Source organism: Ascidia mentula, chromosome 2, assembly GCF_947561715.1.
Source record: "Ascidia mentula chromosome 2, kaAscMent1.1, whole genome shotgun sequence".
NCBI lineage: Eukaryota > Metazoa > Chordata > Ascidiacea > Phlebobranchia > Ascidiidae > Ascidia > Ascidia mentula.
In genome coordinates, this window is record NC_138567.1 from 19,424,175 (window position 1) to 19,436,829 (window position 12,655).

Here is a 12,655-nt window from a genome sequence, read left to right on the forward strand (position 1 = left end):
ATCGTCATAACAGACTAACAATCGTCTACGGCCATACCAGGTTGAAAGCACCCGATCTCGTTCGATCTCGGATGTTTAGCAACCTCGGGCTTGGTTAGTACTTGGATGGGTGACCTCCTAGGAATACCAAGTGTTGTAGTCATTTTTCTATTTACCCAAAGTATGCTTTGAATTGCACATAAATGTCGTCAAAACAGACTAACAAATGTCTACGGCCATACCAGGTTGAAAGCACCCGATCTCGTTCGATCTCGGCAGTTAAGCAACCTCGGGCTTGGTTAGTACTTGGATGGGTGACCGCCTAGGAATACCAAGTGTTGTAGTCATTTTTCTGTTTACCCAAAGTATGCTTTGAATTGCGCATAAATGTCGTCAAAACAGTCTAACAAACGTCTACGGCCATACCAGGTTGAAAGCACCCGATCTCGTTCGATCTCGGCAGTTAAGCAACCTCGGGCTTGGTTAGTACTTGGATGGGTGACCGCCTAGGAATACCAAGTGTTGTAGTCATTTTTCTGTTTACCCAAAGTATGCTTTGAATTGCGCATAAATGTCGTCAAAACAGTCTAACAAACGTCTACGGCCATACCAGGTTGAAAGCACCCGATCTCGTTCGATCTCGGCAGTTAAGCAACCTCGGGCTTGGTTAGTACTTGGATGGGTGACCGCCTAGGAATACCAAGTGTTGTAGTCATTTTTCTATTTGCACAAAGTATACTTTGAATTGCCCATAAATGTCGTCAAAACAGATTAACAAACGTCTAAGGCCACACCAGGTTGAAAGCACCCGATCTCGTTCGATCTCGGCAGTTAAGCAACCTCGGGCTTGGTTGGTACTTGGATGGGTGACCGCCTAGGAATACCAAGTGTTGTATTCATTTTACTATTTGCACAAAGTATGCTTTGAATTGCCCATAAATGTCGTCAAAACAGACTAACAAACGTCTACGGCCATACCAGGTTGAAAGCACACGATCTCGTTCGATCTCGGCAGTTAAGTAACCTCGGGCTTGGTTGGTACTTGGATGGGTGACATCCTAGGAATACCAAGTGTTGTATTCATTTTACTATTTGCACAAAGTATGCTTTGAATTGCCCATAAATGTCGTCAAAACAGACTAACAAACGTCTAAGACCATACCAGGTTGAAAGCACCCGATCTCGTTCGATCTCGGCAGTTAAGCAACCTCGGGCTTGGTAAGTACTTGGATTGGTGACCGCCTAGGAATACCAAGTGTTGTAGTCATTTTAATGTTTGCACAAAGTATGCTTTGAATTACCCATAAATGTCGTCAAAACAGACTAACAAACGTCTACGGCCATACCAGGTTGAAAGCACCCGATCTCGTTCGATCTCGGCAGTTAAGCAACCTCGGGCTTGGTTGGTACTTGGATGGGTGACATCCTAGGAATACCAAGTGTTGTAGTCATTTTTCTATTTATACAAAGTATGCTTTGAATTGCGCATAAAGATCGTCATAACAGACTAACAAACGTCTACGGCCATACCAGGTTGAAAGCACACGATCTCGTTCGATCTCGGCAGTTAAGCAACCTCGGGCTTGGTTAGTATTTGGATGGGTGTCCTCTTTGGTATACCAAGTGTTGTAGTCATTTTTCTATTTACCCAAAGTATGCTTTGAATTGCCCATAAATGTCGTCATAACAGACTAACAAACGTCTACGGCCATACCAGGTTGAAAGCACACGATCTCGTTCGATCTCGGCAGTTAAGCAACCTCGGGCTTGGTTAGTATTTGGATGGGTGTCCTCTTTGGTATACCAAGTGTTGTAGTCATTTTTCTATTTACCCAAAGTATGCTTTGAATTGCCCATATATGTCGTCAAAACAGACTAACAAACGTCTACGGCCATACCAGGTTGAAAGCACCCGATCTCGTTCGATCTCGGCAGTTAAGCAACCTCGGGCTTGGTTAGTACTTGGATGGGTGACCGCCTAGGAATACCAAGTGTTGTAGACAATTTTCTATTTCCACAAAGTATGCTTTGAATTGCGCATAAAGATCGTCATAACAGACTAACAATCGTCTAAGGCCATACCAGGTTGAAAGCACCCGATCTCGTTCGATCTCGGATGTTTAGCAACCTCGGGCTTGGTTAGTACTTGGATGGGTGACCTCCTAGGAATACCAAGTGTTGTAGTCATTTTTCTATTTACCCAAAGTATGCTTTGAATTGCCCATAAATGTCGTCAAAACAGACTAACAAATGTCTACGGCCATACCAGGTTGAAAGCACCCGATCTCGTTCGATCTCGGAAGTTAAGCAACCTCGGGCTTGGTTAGTACTTGGATGGGTGACCGCCTAGGAATACCAAGTGTTGTAGTCATTTTTCTGTTTACCCAAAGTTATACTTTGAATTGCGCATAAATGTCGTCAAAACAGTCTAACAAACGTCTACGGCCATACCAGGTTGAAAGCACCCGATCTCGTTCGATCTCGGAAGTTAAGCAACCTCGGGCTTGGTTAGTATTTGGATGGGTGTCCTCTTTGGTATACCAAGTGTTGTAGTCATTTTTCTATTTACCCAAAGTATGCTTTGAATTGCCCATAAATGTCGTCAAAACAGACTAACAAACGTCTACGGCCATACCAGGTTGAAAGCACCCGATCTCGTTCGATCTCGGCAGTTAAGCAACCTCGGGCTTGGTTAGTACTTGGATGGGTGACCGCCTAGGAATACCAAGTGTTGTAGACAATTTTCTATTTACACAAAGTATGCTTTGAATTGCGCATAAAGATCGTCATAACAGACTAACAATCGTCTACGGCCATACCAGGTTGAAAGCATCCGATCTCGTTCGATCTCGGCAGTTAAGCAACCTCGGGCTTGGTTGGTACTTGGATGGGTGTCCTCCTAGGAATACCAAGTGTTGTAGTCATTTTTCTGTTTACCCAAAGTATGCTTTGAATTGCGCATAAATGTCGTCAAAACAGACTAACAAACGTCTATGGCCATAAAAGGTTGAAAGCACCCGATCTCGTTCGATCTCGGCAGTTAAGCAACCTCGGGCTTGGTTAGTACTTGGATGGGTGACCGCCTAGGAATACCAAGTGTTGTATTCATTTTACTATTTGCACAAAGTATGCTTTGAATTGCCCATAAATGTCGTCAAAACAGACTAACAAACGTCTACGGCCATACCAGGTTGAAAGCACCCGATCTCGTTCGATCTCGGCAGTTAAGCAACCTCGGGCTTGGTTAGTACTTGGATGGGTGACCGCCTAGGAATACCAAGTGTTGTAGTCATTTTTCTATTTGCACAAAGTATACTTTGAATTGCCCATAAATGTCGTCAAAACAGATTAACAAACGTCTAAGGCCACACCAGGTTGAAAGCACCCGATCTCGTTCGATCTCGGCAGTTAAGCAACCTCGGGCTTGGTTGGTACTTGGATGGGTGACCGCCTAGGAATACCAAGTGTTGTATTCATTTTACTATTTGCACAAAGTATGCTTTGAATTGCCCATAAATGTCGTCAAAACAGACTAACAAACGTCTACGGCCATACCAGGTTGAAAGCACACGATCTCGTTCGATCTCGGCAGTTATGTAACCTCGGGCTTGGTTGGTACTTGGATGGGTGACATCCTAGGAATACCAAGTGTTGTATTCATTTTACTATTTGCACAAAGTATGCTTTGAATTGCCCATAAATGTCGTCAAAACAGACTAACAAACGTCTAAGACCATACCAGGTTGAAAGCACCCGATCTCGTTCGATCTCGGCAGTTAAGCAACCTCGGGCTTGGTAAGTACTTGGATTGGTGACCGCCTAGGAATACCAAGTGTTGTAGTCATTTTACTGTTTGCACAAAGTATGCTTTGAATTACCCATAAATGTCGTCAAAACAGACTAACAAACGTCTACGGCCATACCAGGTTGAAAGCACCCGATCTCGTTCGATCTCGGCAGTTAAGCAACCTCGGGCTTGGTTGGTACTTGGATGGGTGACATCCTAGGAATACCAAGTGTTGTAGTCATTTTTCTATTTATACAAAGTATGCTTTGAATTGCGCATAAAGATCGTCATAACAGACTAACAAACGTCTACGGCCATACCAGGTTGAAAGCACACGATCTCGTTCGATCTCGGCAGTTAAGCAACCTCGGGCTTGGTTAGTACTTGGATGGGTGACCGCCTAGGAATACCAAGTGTTGTAGTCATTTTTCTGTTTACCCAAAGTATGCTTTGAATTGCGCATAAATGTCGTCAAAACAGTCTAACAAACGTCTACGGCCATACCAGGTTGAAAGCACCCGATCTCGTTCGATCTCGGCAGTTAAGCAACCTCGGGCTTGGTAAGTACTTGGATTGGTGACCGCCTAGGAATACCAAGTGTTGTAGTCATTTTACTGTTTGCACAAAGTATGCTTTGAATTGCCCATAAATGTCGTTAAAACAGACTAACAAACGTCTACGGCCATACCAGGTTGAAAGCACTCGATCTCGTTCGATCTCGGCAGTTAAGCAACCTCGGGCTTGGTTGGTACTTGGATGGGTGACATCCTAGGAATACCAAGTGTTGTAGTCATTTTTCTATTTATACAATGTATGCTTTGAATTGCGCATAAAGATCGTCATAACAGACTAACAAACGTCTACGGCCATACCAGTTTGAAAGCACACGATCTCGTTCGATCTCGGCAGTTAAGCAACCTCGGGCTTGGTTAGTATTTGGATGGGTGTCCTCTTTGGTATACCAAGTGTTGTAGTCATTTTTCTATTTACCCAAAGTATGCTTTGAATTGCCCATAAATGTCGTCAAAACAGACTAACAAACGTCTACGGCCATACCAGGTTGAAAGCACCCGATCTCGTTCGATCTCGGCAGTTAAGCAACCTCGGGCTTGGTTGGTACTTGGATGGGTGACATCCTAGGAATACCAAGTGTTGTAGTCATTTTTTTATTTATACAAAGTATGCTTTGAATTGCGCATAAAGATCGTCATAACAGACTAACAAACGTCTACGGCCATACCAGGTTGAAAGCACACGATCTCGTTCGATCTCGGCAGTTAAGCAACCTCGGGCTTGGTTAGTATTTGGATGGGTGTCCTCTTTGGTATACCAAGTGTTGTAGTCATTTTTCTATTTACCCAAAGTATGCTTTGAATTGCCCATATATGTCGTCAAAACAGACCAACAAACGTCTACGGCCATACCAGGTTGAAAGCACACGATCTCGTTCGATCTCGGCAGTTAAGCAACCTCGGGCTTGGTTGGTACTTGGATGGGTGACATCCTAGGAATACCAAGTGTTGTAGTCATTTTTCTATTATACAAAGTATGCTTTGAATTGCGCATAAAGATCGTCATAACAGACTAACAAACGTCTACGGCCATACCAGGTTGAAAGCACACGATCTCGTTCGATCTCGGCAGTTAAGCAACCTCGGGCTTGGTTAGTATTTGGATGGGTGTCCTCTTTGGTATACCAAGTGTTGTAGTCATTTTTCTATTTACCCAAAGTATGCTTTGAATTGCCCATATATGTCGTCAAAACAGACTAACAAACGTCTACGGCCATACCAGGTTGAAAGCACCCGATCTCGTTCGATCTCGGCAGTTAAGCAACCTCGGGCTTGGTTGGTACTTGGATGGGTGACCGCCTAGGAATACCAAGTGTTGTATTCATTTTACTATTTGCACAAAGTATGCTTTGAATTGCCCATAAATGTCGTCAAAACAGACTAACAAACGTCTACGGCCATACCAGGTTGAAAGCACACGATCTCGTTCGATCTCGGCAGTTAAGTAACCTCGGGCTTGGTTGGTACTTGGATGGGTGACATCCTAGGAATACCAAGTGTTGTATTCATTTTACTATTTGCACAAAGTATGCTTTGAATTGCCCATAAATGTCGTCAAAACAGACTAACAAACGTCTAAGACCATACCAGGTTGAAAGCACCCGATCTCGTTCGATCTCGGCAGTTAAGCAACCTCGGGCTTGGTAAGTACTTGGATTGGTGACCGCCTAGGAATACCAAGTGTTGTAGTCATTTTACTGTTTGCACAAAGTATGCTTTGAATTACCCATAAATGTCGTCAAAACAGACTAACAAACGTCTACGGCCATACCAGGTTGAAAGCACCCGATCTCGTTCGATCTCGGCAGTTAAGCAACCTCGGGCTTGGTTGGTACTTGGATGGGTGACATCCTAGGAATACCAAGTGTTGTAGTCATTTTTCTATTTATACAAAGTATGCTTTGAATTGCGCATAAAGATCGTCATAACAGACTAACAAACGTCTACGGCCATACCAGGTTGAAAGCACACGATCTCGTTCGATCTCGGCAGTTAAGCAACCTCGGGCTTGGTTAGTACTTGGATGGGTGACCGCCTAGGAATACCAAGTGTTGTAGTCATTTTTCTGTTTACCCAAAGTATGCTTTGAATTGCGCATAAATGTCGTCAAAACAGTCTAACAAACGTCTACGGCCATACCAGGTTGAAAGCACCCGATCTCGTTCGATCTCGGCAGTTAAGCAACCTCGGGCTTGGTAAGTACTTGGATTGGTGAACGCCTAGGAATACCAAGTGTTGTAGTCATTTTACTGTTTGCACAAAGTATGCTTTGAATTGCCCATAAATGTCGTCAAAACAGACTAACAAACGTCTACGGCCATACCAGGTTGAAAGCACCCGATCTCGTTCGATCTCGGCAGTTAAGCAACCTCGGGCTTGGTTGGTACTTGGATGGGTGACATCCTAGGAATACCAAGTGTTGTAGTCATTTTTCTATTTCCACAAAGTATGCTTTGAATTGCGCATAAAGATCGTCATAACAGACTAACAATCGTCTACGGCCATACCAGGTTGAAAGCACACGATCTCGTTCGATCTCGGCAGTTAAGTAACCTCGGGCTTGGTTAGTACTTGGATGGGTGACCGCCTAGGAATACCAAGTGTTGTATTCATTTTACTATTTGCACAAAGTATGCTTTGAATTGCCCATAAATGTCGTCAAAACAGACTAACAAACGTCTACGGCCATACCAGGTTGAAAGCACCCGATCTCGTTCGATCTCGGCAGTTAAGCAACCTCGGGCTTGGTTAGTACTTGGATGGGTGACCGCCTGGGAATACCAAGTGTTGTAGTCATTTTTCTATTTGCACAAAGTATACTTTGAATTGCCCATAAATGTCGTCAAAACAGATTAACAAACGTCTAAGGCCACACCAGGTTGAAAGCACCCGATCTCGTTCGATCTCGGCAGTTAAGCAACCTCGGGCTTGGTTAGTACTTGGATGGGTGACCGCCTAGGAATACCAAGTGTTGTATTCATTTTACTATTTGCACAAAGTATGCTTTGAATTGCCCATAAATGTCGTCAAAACAGACTAACAAACGTCTACGGCCATACCAGGTTGAAAGCACACGATCTCGTTCGATCTCGGCAGTTAAGTAACCTCGGGCTTGGTTGGTACTTGGATGGGTGACATCCTAGGAATACCAAGTGTTGTATTCATTTTACTATTTGCACAAAGTATGCTTTGAATTGCCCATAAATGTCGTCAAAACAGACTAACAAACGTCTAAGACCATACCAGGTTGAAAGCACCCGATCTCGTTCGATCTCGGCAGTTAAGCAACCTCGGGCTTGGTAAGTACTTGGATTGGTGACCGCCTAGGAATACCAAGTGTTGTAGTCATTTTACTGTTTGCACAAAGTATGCTTTGAATTACCCATAAATGTCGTCAAAACAGACTAACAAACGTCTACGGCCATACCAGGTTGAAAGCACCCGATCTCGTTCGATCTCGGCAGTTAAGCAACCTCGGGCTTGGTTAGTACTTGGATGGGTGACCGCCTAGGAATACCAAGTGTTGTAGTCATTTTTCTGTTTACCCAAAGTATGCTTTGAATTGCGCATAAATGTCGTCAAAACAGTCTAACAAACGTCTACGGCCATACCAGGTTGAAAGCACACGATCTCGTTCGATCTCGGCAGTTAAGCAACCTCGGGCTTGGTTAGTACTTGGATGGGTGACCGCCTAGGAATACCAAGTGTTGTAGTCATTTTTCTGTTTACCCAAAGTATGCTTTGAATTGCGCATAAATGTCGTCAAAACAGTCTAACAAACGTCTACGGCCATACCAGGTTGAAAGCACCCGATCTCGTTCGATCTCGGCAGTTAAGCAACCTCGGGCTTGGTAAGTACTTGGATTGGTGACCGCCTAGGAATACCAAGTGTTGTAGTCATTTTACTGTTTGCACAAAGTATGCTTTGAATTGCCCATAAATGTCGTCAAAACAGACTAACAAACGTCTACGGCCATACCAGGTTGAAAGCACACGATCTCGTTCGATCTCGGCAGTTAAGCAACCTCGGGCTTGGTTAGTACTTGGATGGGTGACCGCCTAGGAATACCAAGTGTTGTAGTCATTTTTCTGTTTACCCAAAGTATGCTTTGAATTGCGCATAAATGTCGTCAAAACAGTCTAACAAACGTCTACGGCCATACCAGGTTGAAAGCACCCGATCTCGTTCGATCTCGGCAGTTAAGCAACCTCGGGCTTGGTAAGTACTTGGATTGGTGACCGCCTAGGAATACCAAGTGTTGTAGTCATTTTACTGTTTGCACAAAGTATGCTTTGAATTGCCCATAAATGTCGTCAAAACAGACTAACAAACGTCTACGGCCATACCAGGTTGAAAGCACTCGATCTCGTTCGATCTCGGCAGTTAAGCAACCTCGGGCTTGGTTGGTACTTGGATGGGTGACATCCTAGGAATACCAAGTGTTGTAGTCATTTTTCTATTTATACAATGTATGCTTTGAATTGCGCATAAAGATCGTCATAACAGACTAACAAACGTCTACGGCCATACCAGGTTGAAAGCACACGATCTCGTTCGATCTCGGCAGTTAAGCAACCTCGGGCTTGGTTAGTATTTGGATGGGTGTCCTCTTTGGTATACCAAGTGTTGTAGTCATTTTTCTTTTTACCCAAAGTATGCTTTGAATTGCCCATAAATGTCGTCAAAACAGACTAACAAACGTCTACGGCCATACCAGGTTGAAAGCACCCGATCTCGTTCGATCTCGGCAGTTAAGCAACCTCGGGCTTGGTTGGTACTTGGATGGGTGACATCCTAGGAATACCAAGTGTTGTAGTCATTTTTCTATTTATACAAAGTATGCTTTGAATTGCGCATAAAGATCGTCATAACAGACTAACAAACGTCTACGGCCATACCAGGTTGAAAGCACACGATCTCGTTCGATCTCGGCAGTTAAGCAACCTCGGGCTTGGTTAGTATTTGGATGGGTGTCCTCTTTGGTATACCAAGTGTTGTAGTCATTTTTCTATTTACCCAAAGTATGCTTTGAATTGCCCATATATGTCGTCAAAACAGACTAACAAACGTCTACGGCCATACCAGGTTGAAAGCACACGATCTCGTTCGATCTCGGCAGTTAAGCAACCTCGGGCTTGGTTGGTACTTGGATGGGTGACATCCTAGGAATACCAAGTGTTGTAGTCATTTTTCTATTATACAAAGTATGCTTTGAATTGCGCATAAAGATCGTCATAACAGACTAACAAACGTCTACGGCCATACCAGGTTGAAAGCACACGATCTCGTTCGATCTCGGCAGTTAAGCAACCTCGGGCTTGGTTAGTATTTGGATGGGTGTCCTCTTTGGTATACCAAGTGTTGTAGTCATTTTTCTATTTACCCAAAGTATGCTTTGAATTGCCCATATATGTCGTCAAAACAGACTAACAAACGTCTACGGCCATACCAGGTTGAAAGCACCCGATCTCGTTCGATCTCGGCAGTTAAGCAACCTCGGGCTTGGTTGGTACTTGGATGGGTGACCGCCTAGGAATACCAAGTGTTGTATTCATTTTACTATTTGCACAAAGTATGCTTTGAATTGCCCATAAATGTCGTCAAAACAGACTAACAAACGTCTACGGCCATACCAGGTTGAAAGCACACGATCTCGTTCGATCTCGGCAGTTAAGTAACCTCGGGCTTGGTTGGTACTTGGATGGGTGACATCCTAGGAATACCAAGTGTTGTATTCATTTTACTATTTGCACAAAGTATGCTTTGAATTGCCCATAAATGTCGTCAAAACAGACTAACAAACGTCTAAGACCATACCAGGTTGAAAGCACCCGATCTCGTTCGATCTCGGCAGTTAAGCAACCTCGGGCTTGGTAAGTACTTGGATTGGTGACCGCCTAGGAATACCAAGTGTTGTAGTCATTTTACTGTTTGCACAAAGTATGCTTTGAATTACCCATAAATGTCGTCAAAACAGACTAACAAACGTCTACGGCCATACCAGGTTGAAAGCACCCGATCTCGTTCGATCTCGGCAGTTAAGCAACCTCGGGCTTGGTTGGTACTTGGATGGGTGACATCCTAGGAATACCAAGTGTTGTAGTCATTTTTCTATTTATACAAAGTATGCTTTGAATTGCGCATAAAGATCGTCATAACAGACTAACAAACGTCTACGGCCATACCAGGTTGAAAGCACACGATCTCGTTCGATCTCGGCAGTTAAGCAACCTCGGGCTTGGTTAGTATTTGGATGGGTGTCCTCTTTGGTATACCAAGTGTTGTAGTCATTTTTCTATTTACCCAAAGTATGCTTTGAATTGCCCATATATGTCGTCAAAACAGACTAACAAACGTCTACGGCCATACCAGGTTGAAAGCACACGATCTCGTTCGATCTCGGCAGTTAAGCAACCTCGGGCTTGGTTGGTACTTGGATGGGTGACATCCTAGGAATACCAAGTGTTGTAGTCATTTTTCTATTATACAAAGTATGCTTTGAATTGCGCATAAAGATCGTCATAACAGACTAACAAACGTCTACGGCCATACCAGGTTGAAAGCACACGATCTCGTTCGATCTCGGCAGTTAAGCAACCTCGGGCTTGGTTAGTATTTGGATGGGTGTCCTCTTTGGTATACCAAGTGTTGTAGTCATTTTTCTATTTACCCAAAGTATGCTTTGAATTGCCCATATATGTCGTCAAAACAGACTAACAAACGTCTACGGCCATACCAGGTTGAAAGCACCCGATCTCGTTCGATCTCGGCAGTTAAGCAACCTCGGGCTTGGTTGGTACTTGGATGGGTGACCGCCTAGGAATACCAAGTGTTGTATTCATTTTACTATTTGCACAAAGTATGCTTTGAATTGCCCATAAATGTCGTCAAAACAGACTAACAAACGTCTACGGCCATACCAGGTTGAAAGCACACGATCTCGTTCGATCTCGGCAGTTAAGTAACCTCGGGCTTGGTTGGTACTTGGATGGGTGACATCCTAGGAATACCAAGTGTTGTATTCATTTTACTATTTGCACAAAGTATGCTTTGAATTGCCCATAAATGTCGTCAAAACAGACTAACAAACGTCTAAGACCATACCAGGTTGAAAGCACCCGATCTCGTTCGATCTCGGCAGTTAAGCAACCTCGGGCTTGGTAAGTACTTGGATTGGTGACCGCCTAGGAATACCAAGTGTTGTAGTCATTTTACTGTTTGCACAAAGTATGCTTTGAATTACCCATAAATGTCGTCAAAACAGACTAACAAACGTCTACGGCCATACCAGGTTGAAAGCACCCGATCTCGTTCGATCTCGGCAGTTAAGCAACCTCGGGCTTGGTTGGTACTTGGATGGGTGACATCCTAGGAATACCAAGTGTTGTAGTCATTTTTCTATTTATACAAAGTATGCTTTGAATTGCGCATAAAGATCGTCATAACAGACTAACAAACGTCTACGGCCATACCAGGTTGAAAGCACACGATCTCGTTCGATCTCGGCAGTTAAGCAACCTCGGGCTTGGTTAGTACTTGGATGGGTGACCGCCTAGGAATACCAAGTGTTGTAGTCATTTTTCTGTTTACCCAAAGTATGCTTTGAATTGCGCATAAATGTCGTCAAAACAGTCTAACAAACGTCTACGGCCATACCAGGTTGAAAGCACCCGATCTCGTTCGATCTCGGCAGTTAAGCAACCTCGGGCTTGGTAAGTACTTGGATTGGTGAACGCCTAGGAATACCAAGTGTTGTAGTCATTTTACTGTTTGCACAAAGTATGCTTTGAATTGCCCATAAATGTCGTCAAAACAGACTAACAAACGTCTACGGCCATACCAGGTTGAAAGCACCCGATCTCGTTCGATCTCGGCAGTTAAGCAACCTCGGGCTTGGTTGGTACTTGGATGGGTGACATCCTAGGAATACCAAGTGTTGTAGTCATTTTTCTATTTCCACAAAGTATGCTTTGAATTGCGCATAAAGATCGTCATAACAGACTAACAATCGTCTACGGCCATACCAGGTTGAAAGCACACGATCTCGTTCGATCTCGGCAGTTAAGTAACCTCGGGCTTGGTTAGTACTTGGATGGGTGACCGCCTAGGAATACCAAGTGTTGTATTCATTTTACTATTTGCACAAAGTATGCTTTGAATTGCCCATAAATGTCGTCAAAACAGACTAACAAACGTCTACGGCCATACCAGGTTGAAAGCACCCGATCTCGTTCGATCTCGGCAGTTAAGCAACCTCGGGCTTGGTTAGTACTTGGATGGGTGACCGCCTGGGAATACCAAGTGTTGTAGTCATTT

At 43.9% G+C, this 12,655-nt stretch overlaps 61 non-coding genes and 8 pseudogenes across 61 annotated transcripts; all 69 read left to right on the forward strand.

The window, feature by feature from the left end:
• The first annotated feature begins 23 nt into the window (after positions 1 to 23).
• Positions 24 to 142, forward strand: LOC145891528 (5S ribosomal RNA). The gene has a single exon (XR_014400314.1). It is a non-coding gene; the product is annotated as a 5S ribosomal RNA (ribosomal RNA).
• Positions 143 to 207: 65 nt separating this feature from the next.
• LOC145891539 (5S ribosomal RNA) lies at positions 208 to 326 on the forward strand. Its single transcript, XR_014400324.1, has one exon. It is a non-coding gene; the product is annotated as a 5S ribosomal RNA (ribosomal RNA).
• Positions 327 to 391: 65 nt separating this feature from the next.
• LOC145891550 (5S ribosomal RNA) lies at positions 392 to 510 on the forward strand. The gene has a single exon (XR_014400335.1). It is a non-coding gene; the product is annotated as a 5S ribosomal RNA (ribosomal RNA).
• A 65-nt stretch (positions 511 to 575) lies between these two features.
• LOC145891561 (5S ribosomal RNA) lies at positions 576 to 694 on the forward strand. The gene has a single exon (XR_014400346.1). It is a non-coding gene; the product is annotated as a 5S ribosomal RNA (ribosomal RNA).
• A 65-nt stretch (positions 695 to 759) lies between these two features.
• Positions 760 to 878, forward strand: LOC145892304 (5S ribosomal RNA). Its single transcript, XR_014401043.1, has one exon. It is a non-coding gene; the product is annotated as a 5S ribosomal RNA (ribosomal RNA).
• A 65-nt stretch (positions 879 to 943) lies between these two features.
• LOC145892594 (5S ribosomal RNA) lies at positions 944 to 1,062 on the forward strand (annotated as a pseudogene).
• A 65-nt stretch (positions 1,063 to 1,127) lies between these two features.
• On the forward strand, positions 1,128 to 1,246 carry LOC145892107 (5S ribosomal RNA). The gene has a single exon (XR_014400865.1). It is a non-coding gene; the product is annotated as a 5S ribosomal RNA (ribosomal RNA).
• Positions 1,247 to 1,311: 65 nt separating this feature from the next.
• LOC145891882 (5S ribosomal RNA) lies at positions 1,312 to 1,430 on the forward strand. Its single transcript, XR_014400652.1, has one exon. It is a non-coding gene; the product is annotated as a 5S ribosomal RNA (ribosomal RNA).
• Positions 1,431 to 1,495: 65 nt separating this feature from the next.
• On the forward strand, positions 1,496 to 1,614 carry LOC145892362 (5S ribosomal RNA). The gene has a single exon (XR_014401098.1). It is a non-coding gene; the product is annotated as a 5S ribosomal RNA (ribosomal RNA).
• A 65-nt stretch (positions 1,615 to 1,679) lies between these two features.
• Positions 1,680 to 1,798, forward strand: LOC145892363 (5S ribosomal RNA). Its single transcript, XR_014401099.1, has one exon. It is a non-coding gene; the product is annotated as a 5S ribosomal RNA (ribosomal RNA).
• Positions 1,799 to 1,863: 65 nt separating this feature from the next.
• Positions 1,864 to 1,982, forward strand: LOC145892842 (5S ribosomal RNA). Its single transcript, XR_014401232.1, has one exon. It is a non-coding gene; the product is annotated as a 5S ribosomal RNA (ribosomal RNA).
• Positions 1,983 to 2,047: 65 nt separating this feature from the next.
• On the forward strand, positions 2,048 to 2,166 carry LOC145892145 (5S ribosomal RNA). The gene has a single exon (XR_014400901.1). It is a non-coding gene; the product is annotated as a 5S ribosomal RNA (ribosomal RNA).
• A 65-nt stretch (positions 2,167 to 2,231) lies between these two features.
• LOC145893069 (5S ribosomal RNA) lies at positions 2,232 to 2,350 on the forward strand. The gene has a single exon (XR_014401446.1). It is a non-coding gene; the product is annotated as a 5S ribosomal RNA (ribosomal RNA).
• Positions 2,351 to 2,416: 66 nt separating this feature from the next.
• Positions 2,417 to 2,535, forward strand: LOC145891845 (5S ribosomal RNA). Its single transcript, XR_014400617.1, has one exon. It is a non-coding gene; the product is annotated as a 5S ribosomal RNA (ribosomal RNA).
• A 65-nt stretch (positions 2,536 to 2,600) lies between these two features.
• Positions 2,601 to 2,719, forward strand: LOC145892854 (5S ribosomal RNA). Its single transcript, XR_014401244.1, has one exon. It is a non-coding gene; the product is annotated as a 5S ribosomal RNA (ribosomal RNA).
• Positions 2,720 to 2,784: 65 nt separating this feature from the next.
• LOC145891778 (5S ribosomal RNA) lies at positions 2,785 to 2,903 on the forward strand. The gene has a single exon (XR_014400551.1). It is a non-coding gene; the product is annotated as a 5S ribosomal RNA (ribosomal RNA).
• A 65-nt stretch (positions 2,904 to 2,968) lies between these two features.
• On the forward strand, positions 2,969 to 3,087 carry LOC145892463 (5S ribosomal RNA; annotated as a pseudogene).
• Positions 3,088 to 3,152: 65 nt separating this feature from the next.
• LOC145891573 (5S ribosomal RNA) lies at positions 3,153 to 3,271 on the forward strand. The gene has a single exon (XR_014400357.1). It is a non-coding gene; the product is annotated as a 5S ribosomal RNA (ribosomal RNA).
• Positions 3,272 to 3,336: 65 nt separating this feature from the next.
• LOC145892305 (5S ribosomal RNA) lies at positions 3,337 to 3,455 on the forward strand. The gene has a single exon (XR_014401044.1). It is a non-coding gene; the product is annotated as a 5S ribosomal RNA (ribosomal RNA).
• Positions 3,456 to 3,520: 65 nt separating this feature from the next.
• On the forward strand, positions 3,521 to 3,639 carry LOC145892670 (5S ribosomal RNA; annotated as a pseudogene).
• A 65-nt stretch (positions 3,640 to 3,704) lies between these two features.
• LOC145892108 (5S ribosomal RNA) lies at positions 3,705 to 3,823 on the forward strand. The gene has a single exon (XR_014400866.1). It is a non-coding gene; the product is annotated as a 5S ribosomal RNA (ribosomal RNA).
• A 65-nt stretch (positions 3,824 to 3,888) lies between these two features.
• Positions 3,889 to 4,007, forward strand: LOC145891883 (5S ribosomal RNA). Its single transcript, XR_014400653.1, has one exon. It is a non-coding gene; the product is annotated as a 5S ribosomal RNA (ribosomal RNA).
• Positions 4,008 to 4,072: 65 nt separating this feature from the next.
• LOC145891295 (5S ribosomal RNA) lies at positions 4,073 to 4,191 on the forward strand. The gene has a single exon (XR_014400096.1). It is a non-coding gene; the product is annotated as a 5S ribosomal RNA (ribosomal RNA).
• Positions 4,192 to 4,256: 65 nt separating this feature from the next.
• LOC145891698 (5S ribosomal RNA) lies at positions 4,257 to 4,375 on the forward strand. Its single transcript, XR_014400474.1, has one exon. It is a non-coding gene; the product is annotated as a 5S ribosomal RNA (ribosomal RNA).
• Positions 4,376 to 4,440: 65 nt separating this feature from the next.
• Positions 4,441 to 4,559, forward strand: LOC145892081 (5S ribosomal RNA). The gene has a single exon (XR_014400840.1). It is a non-coding gene; the product is annotated as a 5S ribosomal RNA (ribosomal RNA).
• Positions 4,560 to 4,624: 65 nt separating this feature from the next.
• Positions 4,625 to 4,743, forward strand: LOC145892559 (5S ribosomal RNA; annotated as a pseudogene).
• Positions 4,744 to 4,808: 65 nt separating this feature from the next.
• Positions 4,809 to 4,927, forward strand: LOC145891884 (5S ribosomal RNA). Its single transcript, XR_014400654.1, has one exon. It is a non-coding gene; the product is annotated as a 5S ribosomal RNA (ribosomal RNA).
• Positions 4,928 to 4,992: 65 nt separating this feature from the next.
• Positions 4,993 to 5,111, forward strand: LOC145892365 (5S ribosomal RNA). Its single transcript, XR_014401100.1, has one exon. It is a non-coding gene; the product is annotated as a 5S ribosomal RNA (ribosomal RNA).
• Positions 5,112 to 5,176: 65 nt separating this feature from the next.
• On the forward strand, positions 5,177 to 5,295 carry LOC145892240 (5S ribosomal RNA). The gene has a single exon (XR_014400986.1). It is a non-coding gene; the product is annotated as a 5S ribosomal RNA (ribosomal RNA).
• A 64-nt stretch (positions 5,296 to 5,359) lies between these two features.
• On the forward strand, positions 5,360 to 5,478 carry LOC145892366 (5S ribosomal RNA). The gene has a single exon (XR_014401101.1). It is a non-coding gene; the product is annotated as a 5S ribosomal RNA (ribosomal RNA).
• Positions 5,479 to 5,543: 65 nt separating this feature from the next.
• On the forward strand, positions 5,544 to 5,662 carry LOC145891497 (5S ribosomal RNA). Its single transcript, XR_014400285.1, has one exon. It is a non-coding gene; the product is annotated as a 5S ribosomal RNA (ribosomal RNA).
• Positions 5,663 to 5,727: 65 nt separating this feature from the next.
• LOC145892595 (5S ribosomal RNA) lies at positions 5,728 to 5,846 on the forward strand (annotated as a pseudogene).
• A 65-nt stretch (positions 5,847 to 5,911) lies between these two features.
• On the forward strand, positions 5,912 to 6,030 carry LOC145892109 (5S ribosomal RNA). The gene has a single exon (XR_014400867.1). It is a non-coding gene; the product is annotated as a 5S ribosomal RNA (ribosomal RNA).
• A 65-nt stretch (positions 6,031 to 6,095) lies between these two features.
• On the forward strand, positions 6,096 to 6,214 carry LOC145891885 (5S ribosomal RNA). Its single transcript, XR_014400655.1, has one exon. It is a non-coding gene; the product is annotated as a 5S ribosomal RNA (ribosomal RNA).
• A 65-nt stretch (positions 6,215 to 6,279) lies between these two features.
• LOC145891297 (5S ribosomal RNA) lies at positions 6,280 to 6,398 on the forward strand. The gene has a single exon (XR_014400097.1). It is a non-coding gene; the product is annotated as a 5S ribosomal RNA (ribosomal RNA).
• A 65-nt stretch (positions 6,399 to 6,463) lies between these two features.
• Positions 6,464 to 6,582, forward strand: LOC145892247 (5S ribosomal RNA). The gene has a single exon (XR_014400993.1). It is a non-coding gene; the product is annotated as a 5S ribosomal RNA (ribosomal RNA).
• A 65-nt stretch (positions 6,583 to 6,647) lies between these two features.
• On the forward strand, positions 6,648 to 6,766 carry LOC145891886 (5S ribosomal RNA). Its single transcript, XR_014400656.1, has one exon. It is a non-coding gene; the product is annotated as a 5S ribosomal RNA (ribosomal RNA).
• A 65-nt stretch (positions 6,767 to 6,831) lies between these two features.
• LOC145892032 (5S ribosomal RNA) lies at positions 6,832 to 6,950 on the forward strand. The gene has a single exon (XR_014400795.1). It is a non-coding gene; the product is annotated as a 5S ribosomal RNA (ribosomal RNA).
• A 65-nt stretch (positions 6,951 to 7,015) lies between these two features.
• Positions 7,016 to 7,134, forward strand: LOC145891917 (5S ribosomal RNA). Its single transcript, XR_014400685.1, has one exon. It is a non-coding gene; the product is annotated as a 5S ribosomal RNA (ribosomal RNA).
• Positions 7,135 to 7,199: 65 nt separating this feature from the next.
• On the forward strand, positions 7,200 to 7,318 carry LOC145892104 (5S ribosomal RNA). Its single transcript, XR_014400862.1, has one exon. It is a non-coding gene; the product is annotated as a 5S ribosomal RNA (ribosomal RNA).
• A 65-nt stretch (positions 7,319 to 7,383) lies between these two features.
• On the forward strand, positions 7,384 to 7,502 carry LOC145892596 (5S ribosomal RNA; annotated as a pseudogene).
• A 65-nt stretch (positions 7,503 to 7,567) lies between these two features.
• Positions 7,568 to 7,686, forward strand: LOC145892110 (5S ribosomal RNA). Its single transcript, XR_014400868.1, has one exon. It is a non-coding gene; the product is annotated as a 5S ribosomal RNA (ribosomal RNA).
• Positions 7,687 to 7,751: 65 nt separating this feature from the next.
• On the forward strand, positions 7,752 to 7,870 carry LOC145891584 (5S ribosomal RNA). The gene has a single exon (XR_014400368.1). It is a non-coding gene; the product is annotated as a 5S ribosomal RNA (ribosomal RNA).
• Positions 7,871 to 7,935: 65 nt separating this feature from the next.
• Positions 7,936 to 8,054, forward strand: LOC145891298 (5S ribosomal RNA). Its single transcript, XR_014400098.1, has one exon. It is a non-coding gene; the product is annotated as a 5S ribosomal RNA (ribosomal RNA).
• A 65-nt stretch (positions 8,055 to 8,119) lies between these two features.
• On the forward strand, positions 8,120 to 8,238 carry LOC145891699 (5S ribosomal RNA). Its single transcript, XR_014400475.1, has one exon. It is a non-coding gene; the product is annotated as a 5S ribosomal RNA (ribosomal RNA).
• Positions 8,239 to 8,303: 65 nt separating this feature from the next.
• Positions 8,304 to 8,422, forward strand: LOC145891299 (5S ribosomal RNA). Its single transcript, XR_014400099.1, has one exon. It is a non-coding gene; the product is annotated as a 5S ribosomal RNA (ribosomal RNA).
• Positions 8,423 to 8,487: 65 nt separating this feature from the next.
• On the forward strand, positions 8,488 to 8,606 carry LOC145891700 (5S ribosomal RNA). Its single transcript, XR_014400476.1, has one exon. It is a non-coding gene; the product is annotated as a 5S ribosomal RNA (ribosomal RNA).
• Positions 8,607 to 8,671: 65 nt separating this feature from the next.
• LOC145892082 (5S ribosomal RNA) lies at positions 8,672 to 8,790 on the forward strand. The gene has a single exon (XR_014400841.1). It is a non-coding gene; the product is annotated as a 5S ribosomal RNA (ribosomal RNA).
• Positions 8,791 to 8,855: 65 nt separating this feature from the next.
• On the forward strand, positions 8,856 to 8,974 carry LOC145892367 (5S ribosomal RNA). Its single transcript, XR_014401102.1, has one exon. It is a non-coding gene; the product is annotated as a 5S ribosomal RNA (ribosomal RNA).
• A 65-nt stretch (positions 8,975 to 9,039) lies between these two features.
• Positions 9,040 to 9,158, forward strand: LOC145891888 (5S ribosomal RNA). Its single transcript, XR_014400658.1, has one exon. It is a non-coding gene; the product is annotated as a 5S ribosomal RNA (ribosomal RNA).
• Positions 9,159 to 9,223: 65 nt separating this feature from the next.
• On the forward strand, positions 9,224 to 9,342 carry LOC145892368 (5S ribosomal RNA). The gene has a single exon (XR_014401103.1). It is a non-coding gene; the product is annotated as a 5S ribosomal RNA (ribosomal RNA).
• Positions 9,343 to 9,407: 65 nt separating this feature from the next.
• LOC145892241 (5S ribosomal RNA) lies at positions 9,408 to 9,526 on the forward strand. Its single transcript, XR_014400987.1, has one exon. It is a non-coding gene; the product is annotated as a 5S ribosomal RNA (ribosomal RNA).
• Positions 9,527 to 9,590: 64 nt separating this feature from the next.
• Positions 9,591 to 9,709, forward strand: LOC145892369 (5S ribosomal RNA). Its single transcript, XR_014401104.1, has one exon. It is a non-coding gene; the product is annotated as a 5S ribosomal RNA (ribosomal RNA).
• Positions 9,710 to 9,774: 65 nt separating this feature from the next.
• On the forward strand, positions 9,775 to 9,893 carry LOC145891498 (5S ribosomal RNA). Its single transcript, XR_014400286.1, has one exon. It is a non-coding gene; the product is annotated as a 5S ribosomal RNA (ribosomal RNA).
• Positions 9,894 to 9,958: 65 nt separating this feature from the next.
• LOC145892597 (5S ribosomal RNA) lies at positions 9,959 to 10,077 on the forward strand (annotated as a pseudogene).
• A 65-nt stretch (positions 10,078 to 10,142) lies between these two features.
• On the forward strand, positions 10,143 to 10,261 carry LOC145892112 (5S ribosomal RNA). The gene has a single exon (XR_014400870.1). It is a non-coding gene; the product is annotated as a 5S ribosomal RNA (ribosomal RNA).
• A 65-nt stretch (positions 10,262 to 10,326) lies between these two features.
• On the forward strand, positions 10,327 to 10,445 carry LOC145891889 (5S ribosomal RNA). The gene has a single exon (XR_014400659.1). It is a non-coding gene; the product is annotated as a 5S ribosomal RNA (ribosomal RNA).
• Positions 10,446 to 10,510: 65 nt separating this feature from the next.
• On the forward strand, positions 10,511 to 10,629 carry LOC145892370 (5S ribosomal RNA). The gene has a single exon (XR_014401105.1). It is a non-coding gene; the product is annotated as a 5S ribosomal RNA (ribosomal RNA).
• A 65-nt stretch (positions 10,630 to 10,694) lies between these two features.
• On the forward strand, positions 10,695 to 10,813 carry LOC145892243 (5S ribosomal RNA). The gene has a single exon (XR_014400989.1). It is a non-coding gene; the product is annotated as a 5S ribosomal RNA (ribosomal RNA).
• A 64-nt stretch (positions 10,814 to 10,877) lies between these two features.
• On the forward strand, positions 10,878 to 10,996 carry LOC145892372 (5S ribosomal RNA). The gene has a single exon (XR_014401107.1). It is a non-coding gene; the product is annotated as a 5S ribosomal RNA (ribosomal RNA).
• A 65-nt stretch (positions 10,997 to 11,061) lies between these two features.
• On the forward strand, positions 11,062 to 11,180 carry LOC145891499 (5S ribosomal RNA). The gene has a single exon (XR_014400287.1). It is a non-coding gene; the product is annotated as a 5S ribosomal RNA (ribosomal RNA).
• A 65-nt stretch (positions 11,181 to 11,245) lies between these two features.
• On the forward strand, positions 11,246 to 11,364 carry LOC145892598 (5S ribosomal RNA; annotated as a pseudogene).
• A 65-nt stretch (positions 11,365 to 11,429) lies between these two features.
• Positions 11,430 to 11,548, forward strand: LOC145892113 (5S ribosomal RNA). Its single transcript, XR_014400871.1, has one exon. It is a non-coding gene; the product is annotated as a 5S ribosomal RNA (ribosomal RNA).
• Positions 11,549 to 11,613: 65 nt separating this feature from the next.
• On the forward strand, positions 11,614 to 11,732 carry LOC145891890 (5S ribosomal RNA). The gene has a single exon (XR_014400660.1). It is a non-coding gene; the product is annotated as a 5S ribosomal RNA (ribosomal RNA).
• A 65-nt stretch (positions 11,733 to 11,797) lies between these two features.
• On the forward strand, positions 11,798 to 11,916 carry LOC145891300 (5S ribosomal RNA). The gene has a single exon (XR_014400100.1). It is a non-coding gene; the product is annotated as a 5S ribosomal RNA (ribosomal RNA).
• Positions 11,917 to 11,981: 65 nt separating this feature from the next.
• On the forward strand, positions 11,982 to 12,100 carry LOC145892248 (5S ribosomal RNA). The gene has a single exon (XR_014400994.1). It is a non-coding gene; the product is annotated as a 5S ribosomal RNA (ribosomal RNA).
• Positions 12,101 to 12,165: 65 nt separating this feature from the next.
• Positions 12,166 to 12,284, forward strand: LOC145891891 (5S ribosomal RNA). The gene has a single exon (XR_014400661.1). It is a non-coding gene; the product is annotated as a 5S ribosomal RNA (ribosomal RNA).
• Positions 12,285 to 12,349: 65 nt separating this feature from the next.
• LOC145892033 (5S ribosomal RNA) lies at positions 12,350 to 12,468 on the forward strand. Its single transcript, XR_014400796.1, has one exon. It is a non-coding gene; the product is annotated as a 5S ribosomal RNA (ribosomal RNA).
• Positions 12,469 to 12,533: 65 nt separating this feature from the next.
• LOC145892848 (5S ribosomal RNA) lies at positions 12,534 to 12,652 on the forward strand. Its single transcript, XR_014401238.1, has one exon. It is a non-coding gene; the product is annotated as a 5S ribosomal RNA (ribosomal RNA).
• Positions 12,653 to 12,655: the final 3 nt, after the last annotated feature.